Genomic DNA, 19,398 nt, shown 5'->3' on the forward strand with positions numbered 1-19,398 from the left:
GGCCCAGGACCGATTCCGATTATATTATCGTCACTGGTGTTGGCCGTGAACAGGAATCGAACTCGGGTCTCCGGGTTCGTAGCGCAGCGTGCCACCCGCTACACTACCGCTCCCACACACACGCGCACACACCCACACACACACAGCACACACACAGCACACACCCACACACACACAGCACACACACACACAGCACACACCCACACACACAGCACACACACACAGCACACACACACCTACACACACAGCACACACACCCACACACACACAGCACACACCCACACACACACCCACACACGCACACACCCACACACACACCCACACATGCACACACCCACACATACACAGCACACACACCTACACACAGCACACACACCCACACACACACACAGCACACCCACACACACACACAGCACACACACAGCACAACCACACACACACAGCACACACACCTACACACAGTACACACACAGCACACACAATGTGCACAATTAATTAGCTCATAACGAAGATCTCACGGACATTAGCACTACCGAATAACTTTTTGTAGAATACGTGTTAGGGGCCGTCCATAAATGACGTCACGCGCGATTTTGAACTTTTTTTGACCCCCCCCCTCGTCACACGGCGTCACAAAAAGTCAGACCCCCCCTCAAATATGACGTCACAAAGCTCTGCCGCCCCCCCCCCCCCCCCCCCCAATAAACCATGCTTCAAATCGCTTCAAACTATTATCATTGAAGTGCGTATTTAATGTGGCGCTGCACTCCGATGTTGTAGGAGAAAACATTTATTACAAAGTCTATTTAGTTAAGTAGAACGTGTTGTCTATATTTATTTAAAGTTGCGCATTTTGATGTGACGTCACATTTCTCAAACACCCCCCCCCCCCTCGTCACACATCGTCACAAATGTCTGACCCCCCTCCCCACCCCTAGGTGCGTGACGTCATTTATGGACGGCCCCTTATCTCGAGGACTTGTGTTGATTCCAACGACAATTGTTCAGGAACGCAATGGGCCCCGTGCAGAACGCGATCCAACGCAAACATGCAGACATCATCGCTTCTGAACTACGCCGTCGGAAGCCAATACGTTCCGAACAGAAGCGGAACCCTTGAACTACTTTTGTTCCAGTCAGAGCCGGCTTTGGTCGAGAGTGGCCGACAATAAACACGCGTCATTGTGACGTCACAGTCATTACCTCACGCCCCCGCCCCTCCCTCCCTCCCCCCCCTTCCCCCCGACTCAGGAGTTGTCGACGCACGTGTTGAGTGTTGTGTTACTATTTACTCTCTAATAATTGTTATAGTTACAACTAAATTTTTGTGTAAGACTAATAATAATGAAGAACATTTCACCTCTGAAGACACAAGGCCACTTAGCGCACACGAAAATCAAAGTCAACTAACATTTAAAAAGTCGAAGTTAGCACTTAAAAAAAAACAACTTCAATATTGGAACGGACTTAATTTGACGAATATAATGAGCAGAATTTTACTTAGCGTCATTCATGCAATTTCATCCCACAACACTGCACATCATGTATCCAGTTCCGTACACAGATAATACAAAAACAAAACCCCACTACTTAACGAATAAAATAAAATAAAAATACGTAAATAACGAGAAGAAATCTTCTTGGTTCTTTCGGTAAAGTCACGTAGAAGGGAAGTAATAAAATAATAAAAATAAAACATAATAAAATTATTCTCACGACGTTTCGGCCACAACGCAAGCAGCCGTCCTCAGGTGAAAACCAGGTCCGTCGAGGCGACTCTACGTGACTTTACCGAAAGAACCAAGAAGATGAATCTCTGCAGTCACGAAAGCTTTAAATCAAAATTTAACGAGAAGAAAAATGCGCAAAACACGACAAAAGAAATCATCGCCGAGAAAATAAATGAATAATAAATAAATCCGTTTGGTCTCCCTACCCCAGACCACAGTCCCAACACTTTCGTCGGGTTTCCATCGAGAATCTTCACTGGAGGGGTGGTGGAGTGGCCAAAACGTTCCAAGCCAGGAGCAATGTGGAGCGTCCGTGCGTTCCACGCCCGTGGGAAAATCTGTGAGCGTGGCCACCACGAACACTGGTGACGATTATCCGGACCGGTCCTGGGCCTCCCCCTCCAACCCCCTAGGTCGACTCAGCCCCAAATGAGTACCTGATTCGAAGGCAAACTTTTTGTTGTAAAAACCCAAAAATGTCCATAATAAAGGGTGTTTTGGGTTAGATCGCGTAAATATATAAATGTGTCGTTAAACCCGCCACCACCCGACACAGCCAACGAGTAAGGGTTGTCACGTAAACAGAACGTGGACAATTTGTCACGAGTACAGCATTAACCGGTGTGTTGTGGAGCCAAGCCACAGCATTTACAAATCTGTGCCGGTCGCTTGTGATGCGAAAGGGCGACTTGGGATTCAGCCTCTCGCCCGCAGAGGGCGATCCCGACACACGAAAGATCCCGCGCGGCGTCTCTGCCACGAGTCCACGTGCAGGGAGTGGGAACGATCCTGGCACAGAGGTCGCAACCGGGTACCCGATACCCGTACCCTACCCGATACCCGACTACCCGGGTACGGGTAGCCGTTTGCGACCCTGGTGCGGCCGGGTACGGGTACGGGTAGGCCGTGAGTCACTGGTGAGTAACCGTTTGTCACTCATTTCGGGTAGGGTACGGGTAGGGAACGGGTACCCGTACCCGACCAGGTACGGGTACGGGTACCCATTTGCGACCCTGGTGCGGCCGGGTACGGGTACGGGTAAGGAATCAAAACCCGTTTGCGACCTCTGTCCTGGCAGCAGCAGCAGCAACAACGCCTTCATCCAGCGGTAGATAAAGCATGGCTGTGATGACACTGATGTTAATGTTGATGGGAGGTGGGGGCCGGCAAAACAAATAATTCTGCCTTGCCCGAGTTTGATACATCGGACGTATAATTAATTGACTTAATTTTTTTTTATATTTATATATTTCGAGACTTTTTGTTATATTTTTCACTCCTATTGTTTGTTTTATTGTATTGTTTGATATTGTAACGTGCTGACCACCCGCCCATACTGCACGTGTGTGAAAAAAGCTTCATAAGTTCCAGTCTAAAATAAAGATTGCGACAACACTGGATGACGACCACGATGATGATGATGCCTTCGTTCTAGCAGCGCTCTGTCCATCCACTGCTGGATGAATGTCACTGCGTCCAAGACGCCGCGTCGAACGCCGGCGGCGGTCGCTTGACTCTATCCTGAAGTTCAACAACGCTGAACACACGGCACGGGTTCGTACAGATGGCACGGGTTCGTACAGATGGCACGGGTTCGTACAGATGGCACGGGTTTGCACAGACGGCACGGGTTCGTACAGACGGCACGGGTTGGTAGAGACGGCACGGGTTGGTAGAGATGGCACGGGTTGGTAGAGACGGCACGGGTTGGTAGAGACGGCACGGGTTGGTAGAGATGGCACGGGTTGGTTGAGATGGCACGGGTTGGCACAGACGGCTGCCGCTCCGGTCTTAGTTTCGAACGTCGGGCGTCACACCCCCACCCCCAGCCTCGAGGCGTGATGCCCACTCCCAAGGGGTCTAATGCGATGTGTGTACCATGTTGAACTTCTTCCACGCCGTACGTAGCTAACCGTGCGAATCGGAGGTGCAGTGTTGAGTTTATGGGCGATGTTTAGTCTATGGACAGTGTTGAGTCTATGGACAGTGTTGAGTCTATGGACAGTGTTGAGCTTATGGGCAGTGTTGAGTCTGTGGGCAGTGTTGAGTATATGGGCAGTGTTGAGTCTATGGGCAGTGTTGAGTCTATTGGCAGTATTGAGTCTATGGGCAGTGTTGAGCTTATGGGCAGTGTTGAGTCTGTGGGCAGTGTTGAGTCTATGGGCAGTGTTGAGTCTATGGGCAGTGTTGAGTCTATGGGCAGTGTTGAGTCTATTGGCAGTATTGAGTCTATGGGCAGTGTTGAGTCTATGGGCAGTATTGTGTGTTGACCGACTCTTTGTGTTGTATTACATTACATTTCGATATTTTACTAGGTTATTTAATTTTAGTGTGTCTTTCTCCTGATTTACAAGCTTGCGTGCCGTGGCGCGTCGTCATCTTACTTGCAGCATCACGTTGTCGTACACTCATTGATATGCTAATTTTTTTTCTCTGCCCTCTCCCTCTCTCCGCCCCCGCCCCCTCTCTATATTTAAGGCCCCGTCACAGAAACGACCTCTCTCTTTGTGCCGATATGTGTTCTCTCTCTGTGTGTCCTTGTGATGTCTGTCTGCTTGTATGTCTGTCTATAGTTTTCTAGTTAGATTTTTGTTGCTATTTCTTTTATGCCTGATGATTGCTTGTGTTGCAATCGAAACGTCGTAATATGCTATTATTTAATTTATTATTTTATCTTTAGACGTGACTTAACCGAAAGAACCAAATAATAATTCCTGCAGTCACGAAAGCTCCAAAATTAAGAAATCTATGGGCAGTGGTGAGTCTATGGGCAGTGTTGAGTCTATGGGCAGTGTTGAGTCTATGGGCAGTGTTGAGTCTATGGGTAGTGTTGAGCCTATGGGCAGTGTTAGTCTAAGGGCAGTGTTAGTCTATGGGCAGTGTTGAGTCTATGGGCAGTATTGAGTCTATGGGCAGTATTGAGTCTATGAGCAGTGTTGAGTCTATGGGCAGTGTTAATATTCTTGGGTTTTTTCTGTAAAGTCACGTAGGTAAAACATTAAAATTAATAAAAGTAAAATAAAATAAAAATGTACTTGATACAGCTGTCGTGGCTGTGACGGTTCCACCTGAAGACGGAAGCTTGTGTTGCCTCCGAAACGTCGTGATTTTTATTTTATTTTACTTTTATTAATTGTAATGTTTTACCTACGTGACTTTACCGAAAAAACCTAAGAATATGAATCCTTGCAGTCACGAAAGCTTCAAATCTAGGGCAGTGTTAAGTCTATGGGCAGTGTTGAGTCTATGGGCAGTGTGTATGTTGAACTTCTTTCGTGCAGCACGTAGCCAACCGCGCTAACCGGAGGTGCGAAACATTATACAATTTCTGGATTGCCTCGCTCGCTCGCCACCGATGTGAGCCGTGGCCAGGAATCGAACCTAGGCGGCATTGGGTTAACGGCTCAGCAATGCGTCGATAACCCACCCTGCTCCGTTCACACGCGAGCCTATTGCCTCTCGATAATTCCCTTCCTCACCCATCCAGCTCTCTAATATGTCGGTGCGCGTGTCGCCCCCCCCCCCCCCCCGCTCGCTGAACGAAAGGCGCCCGACTCATCTCGCACGAAAGATCACCGCAGCAACAGCTGCGCGCGGTTGGGTTTCTGCTGCAGGAAAAACAAACAGCATCGACGGACAGAGAGTGGTGCACAAACAAAGACAAGGCAAAGATCCCCCCGCCCCCGTATAGCCTTCGCAGACTGTCTGGGGCAAGTGCTGTTAGCGAGTAGCGCTCTATGAAGGCACAACGAAGGGGGTTGGTGGCCATGCAGCCACCACGCTCGATCGCATTTGTCTCCCCCGGTAGCGATGTTTACCTACGCACCGCGCCAGGCACTTGTTTGAGGTTGAGCCGACCTAGGGGATGCCCTAGGACCGGTTCAGACAATCGTCACGGGTGTTGGTGGTGGTGGCGGTGAGCGGAAATCGAACTCGGGTCGCCGTGTGCTGTTCACCAACCCCCTCGTGTGCCGTACCGGTCTTCATAGGTGCTCGCTAGCGGCTCTTGCCCTAACAGTCTGTTAAGGCTATAAGTGGGGATCTTTGTCTTTGGAGTGGTTTCCCCCAAGGCTAGTTCGATTTCCTCCCAGAACTATAAAAAAAACCTCATCACAATGTAACCGGTCTCGCTGAAACCATTCCCGATTATAAATAAACACTCGCAGAAAATTTACTAAATTGCGACTACACGTAGCAGCAACATCGCCCCGCGAACTGCAAAACCACATCGAGGCAGCATCCTCCCGAACAAGAGTTCCTGGGACTCCAACAGGATTTCCAAAGTAGAAAACAGTCGAAATAAAAAAAAGTATATATACGAAAAATAGTGTTCGCTTTCCCTTGTTCCACGAAATCTTTTTCGAGGTTCGTGCGACTGTGGGTCACTCAGATTACACCATAGACACCGTCTAACGCCGCATTGCCCCCCGATCCACACAAAAATACGAAGGCAAGGCAGCACAACGATACACGACCCCTCGCTGCTCCTGCTCATGCGGTTGTCTGCACGCTTGACCACCTGAACGCATCAGCATCAGCAGCCGTTCGACAACAACAAGAAGAAGAAGACGACCATCGCATGAGGACCTTCCAATATGCAACCAACGGGTCCTGCAAGGGCGGCTCTCACCTGCGCATCACCGTGCGCATACCTGGCTCGAGATCAGGGCCGTCACGGTGGCGATGAGATGTTACCCACCTCGCCTGGTGATACAGGTGGTCGTGGGTTCCATCCCGACCCTGACGATGCCTGGATATTTTGAGTTTGCGGTGTCTCTCTCTCCGTGATCGCGTGGATTTTTCTCCAGGTCGTCCGGGGTTTTTTCCCCTCCACATTTAGAATCAACATCACGGGGTATAAGATTATTTGGCTGCTGTACATTTCCACGCGATAAGCCACTTCGTTGAGCTATCATTTCGCGGCTTCTGAAAAAGAGCTATACAGCTCAGTGGGCTCTAGCTGGTGAAACATTTGTCATAGTTTAGTTCTTCATCACAAGGCCTGTGGGCCACTGGCGGCCCTGGTGGCCTTTGTGCAACACGTGACGCGTGCCTACCGACAATACACAACACGTGACAATACCCAACAACAACAACAACATCATCATCATCGTGCTGCTGTCAAACCCCCAATGGTTTCAAATGTGTGGCGGGACCACAGACTGATGATGCCCTTTGGGCGAAAGTGCCCTCCTCCTACCCCCCCCCCCCTCTGAAAATGAGTGAAGAACAGTGCTCGCGATCAGTGCTTCTCCTTAACCCGGGGTGAAAGCACCCCCTGGGGGTGCGAGATGACCTTTCTGGGGGTACGAGACGTGGGCAGGATTTTTTTTTTCAAGAAAATCATCGAAAACACAAATTATCCACGGGCACGTAAGTACAACTTCCTTTGTTCCATCAAACTATACTTTTTATTCACATTATAATTTAGTTTTTTTTTACGATTGAGAATCAAAGGGGTGCATGGCTGCAGTAAATGTGAAGAACCGCTGCTCTAGATCATCCCTTGTCACACAGTCGAGACATTCTTCAAGGACCACTTAGTCCAGTCACCACCACCATCTGGTTAAATATTTATATTTGTATATATATATATGAATCTTCTTGGTTCTTTCGGTAAAGTCACGTAGAAGGAAAATAATAAAATAATAAAAATAAAACATAATAAAATAATTCTCACGACGTTTCGGCCACAACGCAAGCAGCCGTCTTCAGGTGGAGAACAGACCTGTTATGTTAAATTTTATTATTTTATTATTTCCATTCTACGTGACTTTACCGAAAGAACCAAGAAGATGAATCCCTGCAGTCACGAAAGCTTTAAATCGAAATATATATGAATCGATACATCCTTCGAGCATCATTATTACCACATGATCGCCACGAGCTGACCTTTTGAAGCCTTCACTTTATTGCATCGTCAATACTTTCCAGAAAGACAACACTCTTACAATGATCACCAGCGACGTTCTTGGCTTCAGGTCTTCCTGGCGTGCCGCACTTTGACACCTCCGTCAAGGACTTATCACCACCACGATCGCCATCTGCACTTGCGTATCGCTTCACTTTACCCCCCCCCCCCCCCCACTCTCACAGTCTAGTCGCCGCAAGCAACGTGGCTTTACGCCCTTAAGTCGTCCTTGCAAGACACCTTAAGGCAGCCAACATCAATGTGGACACATCATGGGAGGGAAATGTTAGAGCCACATCGTAAAACAGCGGAGAAGTGGCCATAGCCGATGGCTCGGTCAAGAGGGGAGAAAAAAAACCCTCCGCTTAGCACGGTTGTGCTACGTACGGTGCGAAAGAAGTTCAAATACACACTGCCCATAGACAAACACTGCCCATAGACTAACATTATCCATATACTCACACTGCCCATAGACTCAACACTGCCCAAAGACTCAACACTGCCCATAGTCTCAACACTGTCCATAGACTAACACGACCCATACTCACACTACCCACAGACTAACCCTACTCATAGACCCAACACTGCCCATAGACTAACACAACCAATACTCACACTACCCACAGACTAACCCTACCCATAGACTCAACACTGCCCATAGACTCAACACTGCCCATAGACTCAACACTGCCCATAGAGTAACATCGGCCATACTCACACTACTCACAGACTAACCCTACTCATAGACCCAACACTGCCCATAGACTAACACAACCAATACTCACACTACCCACAGACTAACCCTACCCATAGACTCAACACTGCCCATAGACTCAACACTGCCCATAGACTCAACACTGCACCATAGACTCAACACAGTGCATCTCCGCTTAACACGGTCGGTTTCGTACGGTGCAAAAGAAGTTCAACGTGTCGAGATAACAAGAGCAGCAACAACGGCACCGCACGAGTTCCATCCGGCAGAGACGAGCAAGAGACTCGTTACCCACGGTGCGGTTTCGATGCTTTCGCTCTCAACGGCACTCGGCTTCTCTGATGCCACCGGCACGCAGCGAAACGGCTGCTGCTGCTGCTGCCCCACCGCTCGCGGTTCTGAGAAAGTCGTCGTCGTCCGTGATGGACAGGCCGAATAATAATAATGATGATGATGATGAGAAGAATATAGTGCTAGATTATAACACTGGTCAACACACTTTTTCTGGCATAAGGTATTCCAACGGTTTTTAATGTAATTTTGGGGTACTGATTCCAAATCTGGCATCAGTTTTTGTCTATCGCATCAGGTTTTTGAGATATCAAATATTGCATTTTCAATAAAAACTGCAGAAGAAAAATATTAAATAAATGTGGATATCTACATAAAATGATATTATAAACACACTATCCTAAAAATACAGCACCATATTTTAACACTAAAGCAGTCACTGACTCGCAACAACTTGCAATCATAAGTGACAGAGTTAATTTCGGGTAAAATCAATGAAAATGGGGTATGCCGATAGCATAAAAATGAGATGTGATAGAGCAAATCTGAGATCAGATTTGGAATCAGCACTCTAAATTTAGTCTAAAACAGCTGCAAAAGTCCAGGCCAGAAAAAAATTAAGTTTTTTGTTGACCAGTGAATTATTTTTAGTTTAATTTAATTTTTCAACCCACGTGACTTCACCGAAAGAGCCAAGGAGTAAGAAGAAAAACAATAAGAATGATAAGGTCTTATTCCACTTCATGAATTACCACCGTCGCAGCCTCGTCACCACAACGTGACTTCACGTCTCCTCGTGTTCCACAAGAGATCGCCCTCGGAGGACCGCGCTTGCGGGCCAATGACCACCACCACCATCATCTCACTTTAGGGGCCCCATTCCACTCGTTACACAGCCGAGGTGCCATTCAAGGAGCATTTTCACACAGAGTCATGACAAGAGCCGTTCCCCCGAGGGTACACGGCGAATCGGGGCGACTGCCCCGGGCCCCACGCTTTGGGGGGGGGGGAGGAAGTGGCGCGTTGACGTCACAATGTGTCAGATGTAAGACTTCCAAGTTGCTTACACCATCCCTCCTCCACCCCGCACACGTGTCCCACCACTCACGCACATCACACTCACCCCTCCTGATGACATTTACAGCACTGTAGAGCCATGCTCCAACCTCCGAGTTGCTTACCACCACCCCCCTCCCCTCCCTCTTCTTCCTCCCCCAAGAACAACAACAACAACAGCAGCAGCAGCAGTTTACAACACGACCGACTCGGCTCCGATGGTCCACTCACCGGAGCCCTTCACGGCGGTTGTTTCGGGTGGCGTCGAGTCCGCACCGACGGGAGAGGCATTCCCCGCCGGGGTGGACAATCCGTGAGGTCGAGTCCGTCACGATCCGCCCACCGGTGGGCTTCGCGTGATGTCCACGTGACGTTCATTTGGTCCGGGCGTGCGTGTGCGGCTGCGGTGGATTGAAACAAATACAATCGTCGTCGTCATCATCGTCGTCATCGTCGTCGTCATTGTTGTCGTCATCATCGTCGTCGTCATTGTCGTCGTCGTCATCATCGTCGTCATCATCGTCGTCATCAGAAACATGGTCTATGCACCTCCGATTAGCACGGTTGGCTACGTACGGTGCTAAAGAAGTTCAACATACACACTGGCCATAGACTCAACACTACCTATAGACTCAACACTGGCCATAGACTCAACACTACCTATAGACTCAACACTGGCCATAGACTCAACACTACCTATAGACTCAACACTACCCATAGACTCAACACTACCTATAGACTCAACACTGGCCATAGACTCAACACTACCTATAGACTCAACACTGGCCATAGACTCAACACTACCTATAGACTCAACACTGGCCATAGACTCAACACTACCTATAGACTCAACACTGCCCATAGACTCAACACTACCTATAGACTCAACACTACCCATAGACTCAACACTACCTATAGACTCAACACTGGCCATAGCCTCAACACTACCTATAGACTCAACACTAGCCATAGATTCACCACTGCCCATAGACTCAACACTACCTATAGACTCAACACTGCCCATAGACTCAACACTACCTATAGACTCAACACTGGCCATAGACTCACCACTGCCCATAGACGCAACACTGCACCTCTGCTTAGCACGGTTGGTTAAGTACGGTGCGAAAGAAGTTCAACATACATAGAATAAAGGGCTCATCGTAACCACTGCCGAATGAGCATATTCCCGCCGTCTCCATCATCAAACTAAAATCTTTAAACTGAACTATTTTTTTTATTTTATCAGCTAAGACCCACTTAGATTTACGGTAAAGACACGTAGGTAAAAATAAATGAATAATAAAAATATAAATAACTAAATCACGACGTGTCGGAGGCAACACAAGCTTTCGTCATCAGGTGGGACAACCACAGCAAAATAATTTTTACTGTGGTGGGTAAAAAAAAACAATGTTTTGCTGTGGTTGTCCTACCTTCATAATCTATGACGGAAGATTGTGTTGCCTCCGAAACGTCGTGATTTAGTTATTTTCTATTTTTTTTCTCATATTTTTAAATCCTTTATATTAAGTTCACTTGCTTGCTTGCGTGCTTGCTTGCTTGCTTAGGACCGTGCAAATCTTTCGGTCGTTTTTAACCCACTTCCCGTGATCCAATCGAGCTGACATTTTCCACACAGACTCGTTGTACCAGACAATTATTGTTCGTGAAAAAAAATTCCCAAAATTTTACACTTTTTAGGCAAATTTTTTTTATTTTATATATATTCAAATAGAACGCATTCATGGCTTTGGCTGAACATCACAGTGCAAGAGCCCAGAGCGTAACCCCTCCACAGGCCGTGGTGGAGTAGCGCAGTTGGTAGTGCCCTCGCTTCCCATGCCAAAGGTCGCGGGATCGATCCCCGCGTCCTCCACAGGCGAATATATTTTTAAATCCTTTATATTAAGTTCGCTGCCACGCATATAAAGGATTTATAGTGAAAAACTTTGTTTTTACCGGTTATACTTGTTTTTCACCTACGTGACTTTACCGAAAGAACCAAAGAGAATGGATCCTTGCAGTCACGAAGACTTCAAATCTAGAACCCACTGAGAGTGCATAGCTCGTTTTCAGAAGCGGACCATACTTCACCACTCTGGCCAGTGAGTGTTGGGGAACCGATGGAGCACTTGATACAGCTATCGTGCTGTGACTGTTCCACCTGAAGACGGAAGCTTGTGTTGCCTCCGAAACGTCGTGATTTTTATTTTACTTTAATTTTAATTTTTTACCTCCGTGACTTTACCGAAAAAACCTAAGAATATGAACCGATGGAGGTTACCCAAGACCGGTCTATCTCCAGTATCACTCGCGGCCGATGGACTATATTTTATTTTATTTGTACCAGGTAAGGCTATGTAGCTCTTATTTTTCAGAAGCGGCCTGGCCACAAATCACAGCTCTACGAAGCGGCTCATCGCGTGGACATTTACGACGGACAAAGACTCTGAAACGCGCGATGTTGATTCTAAATGTGTCGGGGAAAACCGGAGGACCCGGAGACGAAATCCACGCGACCGCATCGACACAGCAAGCTCCAAATATCCAGCGGTATATTCTTATTTTTTTCGGTAAAGTCACGTAGGTAAAACATTAAAATTATTAAAGTAAAATAAAATAGTCACAAACCGTACCTCGCCATAACAAAGGCTCACCCTCTTAAGCCTCACCTTACCATATGAATAAAAAGTGTGCCGTACTTGGCCCTTCCACCCTCTCCAACCATTATATATATACGGAGTGGTAGCTCTTGCAATCTCTCATTTACTTGATACAGCTGTCGAGGATGTGACGGTTCCACTTGAAGACGGAAGCTTGTGTTGCCTCCGAAACGTCGTGATTTTTATTTTATTTTACTTTTATTAATTGTAATGTTTTACCTTCGTGACTTTACCGAAAAAAACCTAAGAATACGAATCCTTGCAGTCACGAAAGCTTCAAGTCTAGAATCCAGCGGTATGTTGGCCGTGGCTCGGAATCGAACTCGGTGGGGGGGGGGGGGTCCCGGGTTCGTAGCGCAGTCGCGCGAACCAATGCCCCGCGAGCTCCCAGCTGATCAGGGCGGCAAACGACCAGCTGATTGGGGGGGGGGGGCGTGGAGCGCTCCGTCCTGCGGATGGCGTTCTACACAGCGAGAAGGACACGACGCGCGGGGCTGGCGAGTGCAGGAGTCGTTCTCGTGTTGTCCACCAGAGGGCGCGATCGTGAACTGGTCACAACGAGACTCCCCGATATTCAAAGACGAAACCATTTCTATTTGTACTCGTTGGTTCTTTCGGTAAAGTCACGTAGGTGTAGAATAAAATAAATCACGACGTTTCGGGCGCAACACAAGCGTCCATCATCGGGTGGGAAAGCATGGTCTGCTACGTGACTTTACCGAAAGAACCAAGGAGTATTGATTCCTGCAGTCACGAAAGCTTCAAATCAAGATTTTTATTTGATTTTACCAGCTCAGGCCCGCTGAGCGAAATAGCTCTTTTTTTTTCAAAAGTGACGTGGCCACAAATGATCGCTAGGAGAAGTGGCGGCTTATCACGTGGACATGTTCTAGCAGCTCTAAACGCAAGTTGATTCCAAAAGTCGACGATAACAATCGGAGGACCCGGAGAAAAATAGTAAAAAATTAACCCGTAAAAACAAAGTTTTTCACTCTAAATCCTTTATATGCGTGGCGGCTAGAGTCCTCTCGTCCTCTGGCTTGAGATGGCTGCCACCTATGGGTCAGATGATTGTCTGCCAGCATTAAGCAATTGGTAATTAAATATTTAAAAAAATTCCCTAAACAGTGTAAAATTTTGGGAAAATATTTTAACGAAAATTAATTGTCACGCACAACGAGTCTGTGTGGAAAATGTCAGCTCGATTGGATCACGGGAAGTGGGTTAAAAACGACCGAAAGATTTGCACGGTCGTAAGCAAGCAAGCAAGCACGCAAGCACGCAAGCACGCAAGCAAGCAAGCAAGCGAACTTAATATAAAGGATTTAAAAAATAGTTCATAGGCAACGGCACATGATGATGATGATGATCATAGCGAGAGGTGTAGGCCATTATTCGGTGGCTGTGGTGGCCAACTCAGGTAGTCGCCCTCCAGAATAATTAAAACAACACAAGACGGATGAGGAGCGGCGCTCATAATGACTGCCAGTCGTCTCAGTCAGTCAACCCGTGGCCTCTCCTGCCAGCGGCATTTAGACACTTCACGTGGCCTGAAAGTGCACCTAGCCTGGTACAAGCGCTGTTATGACGTCGGCGCCACTTGGGAGCGAACGACGGTTGTTGTTGTTGTTGCTATGGTCAGCCCTCTCATAATGGGACCTCCCTTGCCACGATCAAAATATAAGAATAGCTTTGACCCTTTCTGGCAGATGTTTGGCGTCGCGCGCGTTCATTCCGAGCCACAAGATGGCAGTACTGGGCAGACACCAACCAAAGATTCCCCCCCACCCACCCTCGTCCATAAATGACGTCACGCACCTAGGGGGGGGGGGGGGTCAGACATTTGTGACGATGTGTGACGAGGGGGGGGGGTTGAGAAATGTGAAATGTGACGTCACATCAAAATTCGCAACTTCAAATAAATATAGAATTGTTATAACAAAACTAATTGCGGCGCCACGTTAAATACGCACTACAATGACAATAGTTTAAAGCGATTTGAAGCATCTTTTTTTTCAAAATGTAAATATGGTTTGGGGGGTGGGGGGGGGGGCAGAGCTTTGTGACGTCATATTTGAGGGGGGGTCTGACTTTTGTGACGCCGTGTGACGAGGGGGGGGGGGGTAAAAATCGTCCAAAATCGCGTGACGTCATTTATGGACGGTCCCCTTAACATATTTGTTGGGGTAAGGCGATGTTAGCGAGCAGCACCAGTGCAGGATTAAGCTAGTGCGGAGCCTGTAGCATATGCTATTAAGGGGCCCTAAATTAAAAAAAAACTTAAATGTTAAAACACAAATGTCTAACTTGCACGGTAAAGTAATTGTATTTTTTCGTTTGCTATACAGCCAGATAATACGACAAATCGCTAAACCTTACACACCCAGTCGTTCATAAAAGTTGAAGGCAGTATAGTACTATAGTAATAGAGCAAGTGCAAAATCACTGAAGCGGAATTGATAGCCTGAAAGCATTTAGCGCGGGGGGCCTGTGAAAGTGCGGGGCCCGTAGCTACTACATATGTAGCTACTACACATGTAGCTACTACATATGTAGCTACTACACATGTAGCTACTACATATGTGGCTACTGTTGCTACCAGGATAATCCGGCACTGAGCAGCACCTATCAAGTCGGCACGACACACGAGGGAGTGGGTGGCCAGCACCACGCCCGACCCCCTTTGTTTCCCCAAGTGGCGATGTTTACTAATTTTAGGCCGAGTCGACCGTGGGGAGGTCCAGGACCTGTTTTAGACGATCGTCACTGGGTGTTGGTGGCCGTGAGGGGGAACGAAACTCGGGTGGACGGGTTTCATGGCACAGCACGCTAAACCACTGCGCCACCGCTCCCCACTCGGCAGAGAGCGCGTGTGGTCACATGAATGAGCCATCGAACAAAGATGGCCACCGCATCGCGCGCTTTCAGATGCAGTGGCGGCTCCTGAAAAATCTCTCAGGGGGGGCAAATGTCTGGATGATTGATAAGGATAAGGTCCACCCATGCAATGGATAAATTAACAGCTTAAGCATGTAAAGGCAACTTCACTTCTTTGATATTAATGAAAAATAAAGTGACTCTTACAATACATCTTATTTGTTTCTATCTCACTATTATTACAATCCACTCAGTTTCTTTTATTAAAGATTCCACTAGGTGGCGACAAATAATATTGTTGACTGAAACGTGCTTACGTATGATGACGTAAGCACGTTAGTGCGAGCCCTCCCGGAAGCCATAGAGAATGCATTGGAGCGCCCGCCGTTCGAAAAAAAACATCTTTGAATGTAAGTCTATGGGAACACTCGGGGCGATTCTCAGCCAGAGTGAAATCGCCCAAAAAGAGGCGGTACTCCACAGAACGTGACATGACGCTGATTGGACTATATCCAGAGGCACAGTAACGGCTGAGATTGGTGGTGCGTCGCCCAATCGCCCTAATGAAGAAACCGCCCCTGTTCAGATGCGTCTTGTGCGCCCGTCTGGAACACTCTTCCTCCTTCCAATAAAATAGGAAGCAACTGGAGCAATGGCGCTTTAAAATCATCATCTGGATTGGAAACGCATTTCTTGAGAACTGCTTTTTTGTGTTTAGTTAGTTGTCCTTCCCTGCACCTCCGATTAGCACGGTTGGCTACGTACGGTGCGAAAGAAGTTCAACATACCGTACAGACATAGATATTGGCACAGGTGTGAGCCCCCCCCCCCCACCCACCTAAAGCGCGGGGCCCGGGGCGATCCCCCCGATTCGGACGGCTCTGTGTATAGGCGAAGACGATGAATACATTATCTCATATTCATTTATATAGCGCATGGCCAGAGGCGCTGAACCACGGATTCACTATTTGTGCAGCAGAAGCGAGACGACACGTAATACACGTGCAAATAACGCAGTTAAATAACGCTCGCCGAATCAGACGCGATGTTTACGTCTGTACTGTTAAAACAACATCGGTATCTTCATATGTGTAGTCTGTGTTACGTCTAATTAAAGTGATGCATTTCCACATTCACTTATGACCGTATTCATGTTGATTAGTGCCGATTCAGCGTAACTATAGTGTCATAAGTGCATGCATACATATATATGATTTTGTGGAGCACCGAACTACGAATCTGTCATATAAATCCCGAGTTCGATCCCGGACCACGGCTGACACCAAAATAACGACGGGATATCTGAACGCCTTCACGAACCGCGCACTTGACCAGCGCGGTGAAGTATGGTCAAACGCCCCCCCCCCCTTCCACCCACCCCATAAATACACAAGGCGTGACGAGGCATTCATTCAGCAGTGGATTGACATGTACAAAACAAAGACACAAATAACCCCCCCCTCCCCGTGCAGCCTTTAACGTACGCATGTTCAACTTCTTTCGCGCCGTACGCAGCCAACGGCGCTAATCGTAGGCGCGGGCCGTTGGAACCAATGGCTGTTAGCGAGCGCCTATTAAGGTCAAAAGGTCACGCGAAGGGGGAGGGGTGGTTCCCGCTCACGGCCACCAACACCAGCGGCAAATCATCTGGATCGGTCTTTGGACCTCCCCCCCTCCCCTAGGTCGACTCGGCCTCAAAACGACTGCCACGGTGCAGTGTGGAGTCAACGTCGCCGAAGAGGAAACAAAGGCGGTCGAACGGTGGCGCGCTGACTGTTTTTTTTTTGGCCGGAGGCGGTTGGGGGTAGCACTTCAACATCCAGCGGTGGAGAGATCCATTTCACTGATTATTTACAGAGTCAACAAACCGCTGCCGCTATCAACGAACGGGCGTTTGAAATAAATATTCAGCAAAGGAGGTGTCTCCATTTCTATAAAAGGCAAAGTCGTGAATATGTGTGTCTGTTCAAAATGTTTAGCGTACTTCCCGACATGCAACAAACTGCAAATTTGCCATGTGGGTACTTTCCAAACTGTACACCATGCAAACATTATAAAAATACACTTTTATATTTTTTTTTTGGGGGGGGGGAGCTCAATAATTATTTTTGCACGCCAAGTGAGCTGTGACGTCAAATCTGTCACGTGACCCGCTCATGTAGAAGCGTAACGCGTTGTAGTGTAGTGGGTAACGCGCTGTGGCTACGAACCGGGCGACCCGAGTTCGATTCCAGCTCACGGCCAACACCGGTGACGATTATTTGAACCGGTCCTGGGCCTCCCCTAGGTCGACTCAGCCTCAAACGAGTATCTGGTGCGGTGTATGAACATTGCCACTGGGGAGACAAAGGCGGCCAAGTCCCGGGTGAAGCCGGGTAGTAAAGCTAGTCTATATATTAGTGATCGCAGACAACGTACTATGTACGTGTGTGCACGTTGCACTTATTTCGCACCGTACATGGCCAACCGTGCTAATCGGAGGGTGCGGGAGAGGGACAGCAAACTCAACGCAACATGAGCTCCACGCTCCTGTTTAAGATACGGCGAATGGCATAAATATAGCAGAAAACGTCGGCCGGAGGTGAGTAGAGATGGTAAAAGTTGATAGTAACACGTTGATGGTAAAACGTCGATGGTAAAAGTTGATGGTTAAACGTTGATGGTAAAACGTTGATGGTAAAACGTTGATGGTTTAACGTTGATGGTAAAAGGTCGATGGTAAAAGTTGATGGTAACAAGTTGATGGTAAAAGTTGATGGTAAAACGTTGATGGTAAAACGTTGATGGTAAAACGTCGATGGTAAAAGTTGATGGTTAAACGTTGATGGTAAAACGTCGATGGTAAAAGTTGATGGTAACAAGTTGATGGTAAAAGTTGATGGTAAAACGTTGATGGTTAAACGTTGATGGTTAAACGTTGATGGTAAAACGTCGATGGTAAAAGTTGATGGTAACAAGTTGATGGTAAAACGTTAATGGTTAAACGTTGATGGTAAAACGTCGATGGTAAAAGTTGATGGTAACAAGTTGATGGTAAAAGTTGATGGTAAAACGTTGATGGTTAAACGTTGATGGTAAAACGTCGATGGTAAAAGTTGATGGTAACAAGTTGATGGTAAAAGTTGATGGTAAAACGTTGATGGTTAAACGTTGATGGTAAAACGGTCGATGGTAAAAGTTGATGGTAACAAGTTGATGGTAAAACGTTGATGGTAACACGTTGATGGTAAAAGTTGCTCGACAGTCGACACGTTTGGGAACAGGGGCCCAAACTCACGATCGTATTTGTCCTCGGTCAAAAGGATCTCAGCTCCAGGCGAGGGACAGACCACCCTTAGCATAGAGGACCCTTCGAGCCACTATTTAGATTTTTTTTTAAATACGACGAGACAAAAAAGCCCTTGAACCCTTTCTGGCAAGAAGACAGGAGGCGTTGAAGATTTGTCCAACGCCGACATGGACACACCTATGACGGACAAGGCATCGAGTCCTGCATCAACCGCGCATGCTGGTGGCAGAACTTGCGAAACAAAAACACATGTGCGTCGATATAACCGTGCGTGCATGTTGTCCTTGAAACAGATCGGTCCCACACCGTCTAACCTGCAGCAGTCAGAGGTCGCAACCGGGTACCCGGCCGGGTACGGGTACCCGTTTGCGACCCTGGTGCGGCCGGGTACGGGTAGGCCGTGATTCACTGGTGAGTAACTGTTTGTCACTCATTTCCCAACGTCTTGTTTCTTCTCACAATTCGAGTTCCTAGAATCAACCCAGCCGCGCCTGCAACATGGCTTCATCCCAGAGGTCGCAATCAGGTACCCAATACCCGTACCCTACCCGTACCCGGCCGGGTACGGGTAGGGAACGGGTACGGCCGGGTACGGGTACCCGTTTGCGACCCTGGTGTGGCCGAGTACGGGTACGGGTAAGGAATCAAAACCCGTTTGCGACCTCTGCTGCAGCTATGTACTGGATTGGAAATCTATCTCTTTAGGACTGCCTTGTGGTTCGTTTGTTGTCCTACCCCCGCACCTCTGATTAGCGCGGTTGGCTACGTACGGTGCGAAGGAAGTTCAACACGCAAAACATAATCGGTGTCTATTTGGCGTTTGAACATGTTAACACCTCCTGCATTGTTCCCTAGCAAGCCTT

General features: G+C 47.8%; 1 protein-coding gene across 2 annotated transcripts in view; it reads right to left on the reverse strand.

The window, feature by feature from the left end:
* LOC133349703 (homeobox protein Hox-B3a-like) overlaps positions 1–19,398 on the reverse strand; it is a 355,311-nt gene that overhangs the window by 216,555 nt on the left and 119,358 nt on the right. Inside the window, exon 2 of one of the 2 annotated variants that reach the window (XM_061563378.1) lies at positions 9,935–10,104. The exons of the other annotated variant lie outside the window; for it this stretch is intronic. The gene's annotated coding sequence lies outside the window, so the exon portion shown is untranslated. The remainder of the gene's footprint in view (positions 1–9,934; positions 10,105–19,398) is intronic. 2 annotated transcript variants of the gene reach the window in all.

Source organism: Lethenteron reissneri, chromosome 31, assembly GCF_015708825.2.
Source record: "Lethenteron reissneri isolate LAM-NWPU_2019-01 chromosome 31, ASM1570882v1, whole genome shotgun sequence".
Classification (NCBI taxonomy): Eukaryota; Metazoa; Chordata; class Hyperoartia; order Petromyzontiformes; family Petromyzontidae; genus Lethenteron; species Lethenteron reissneri.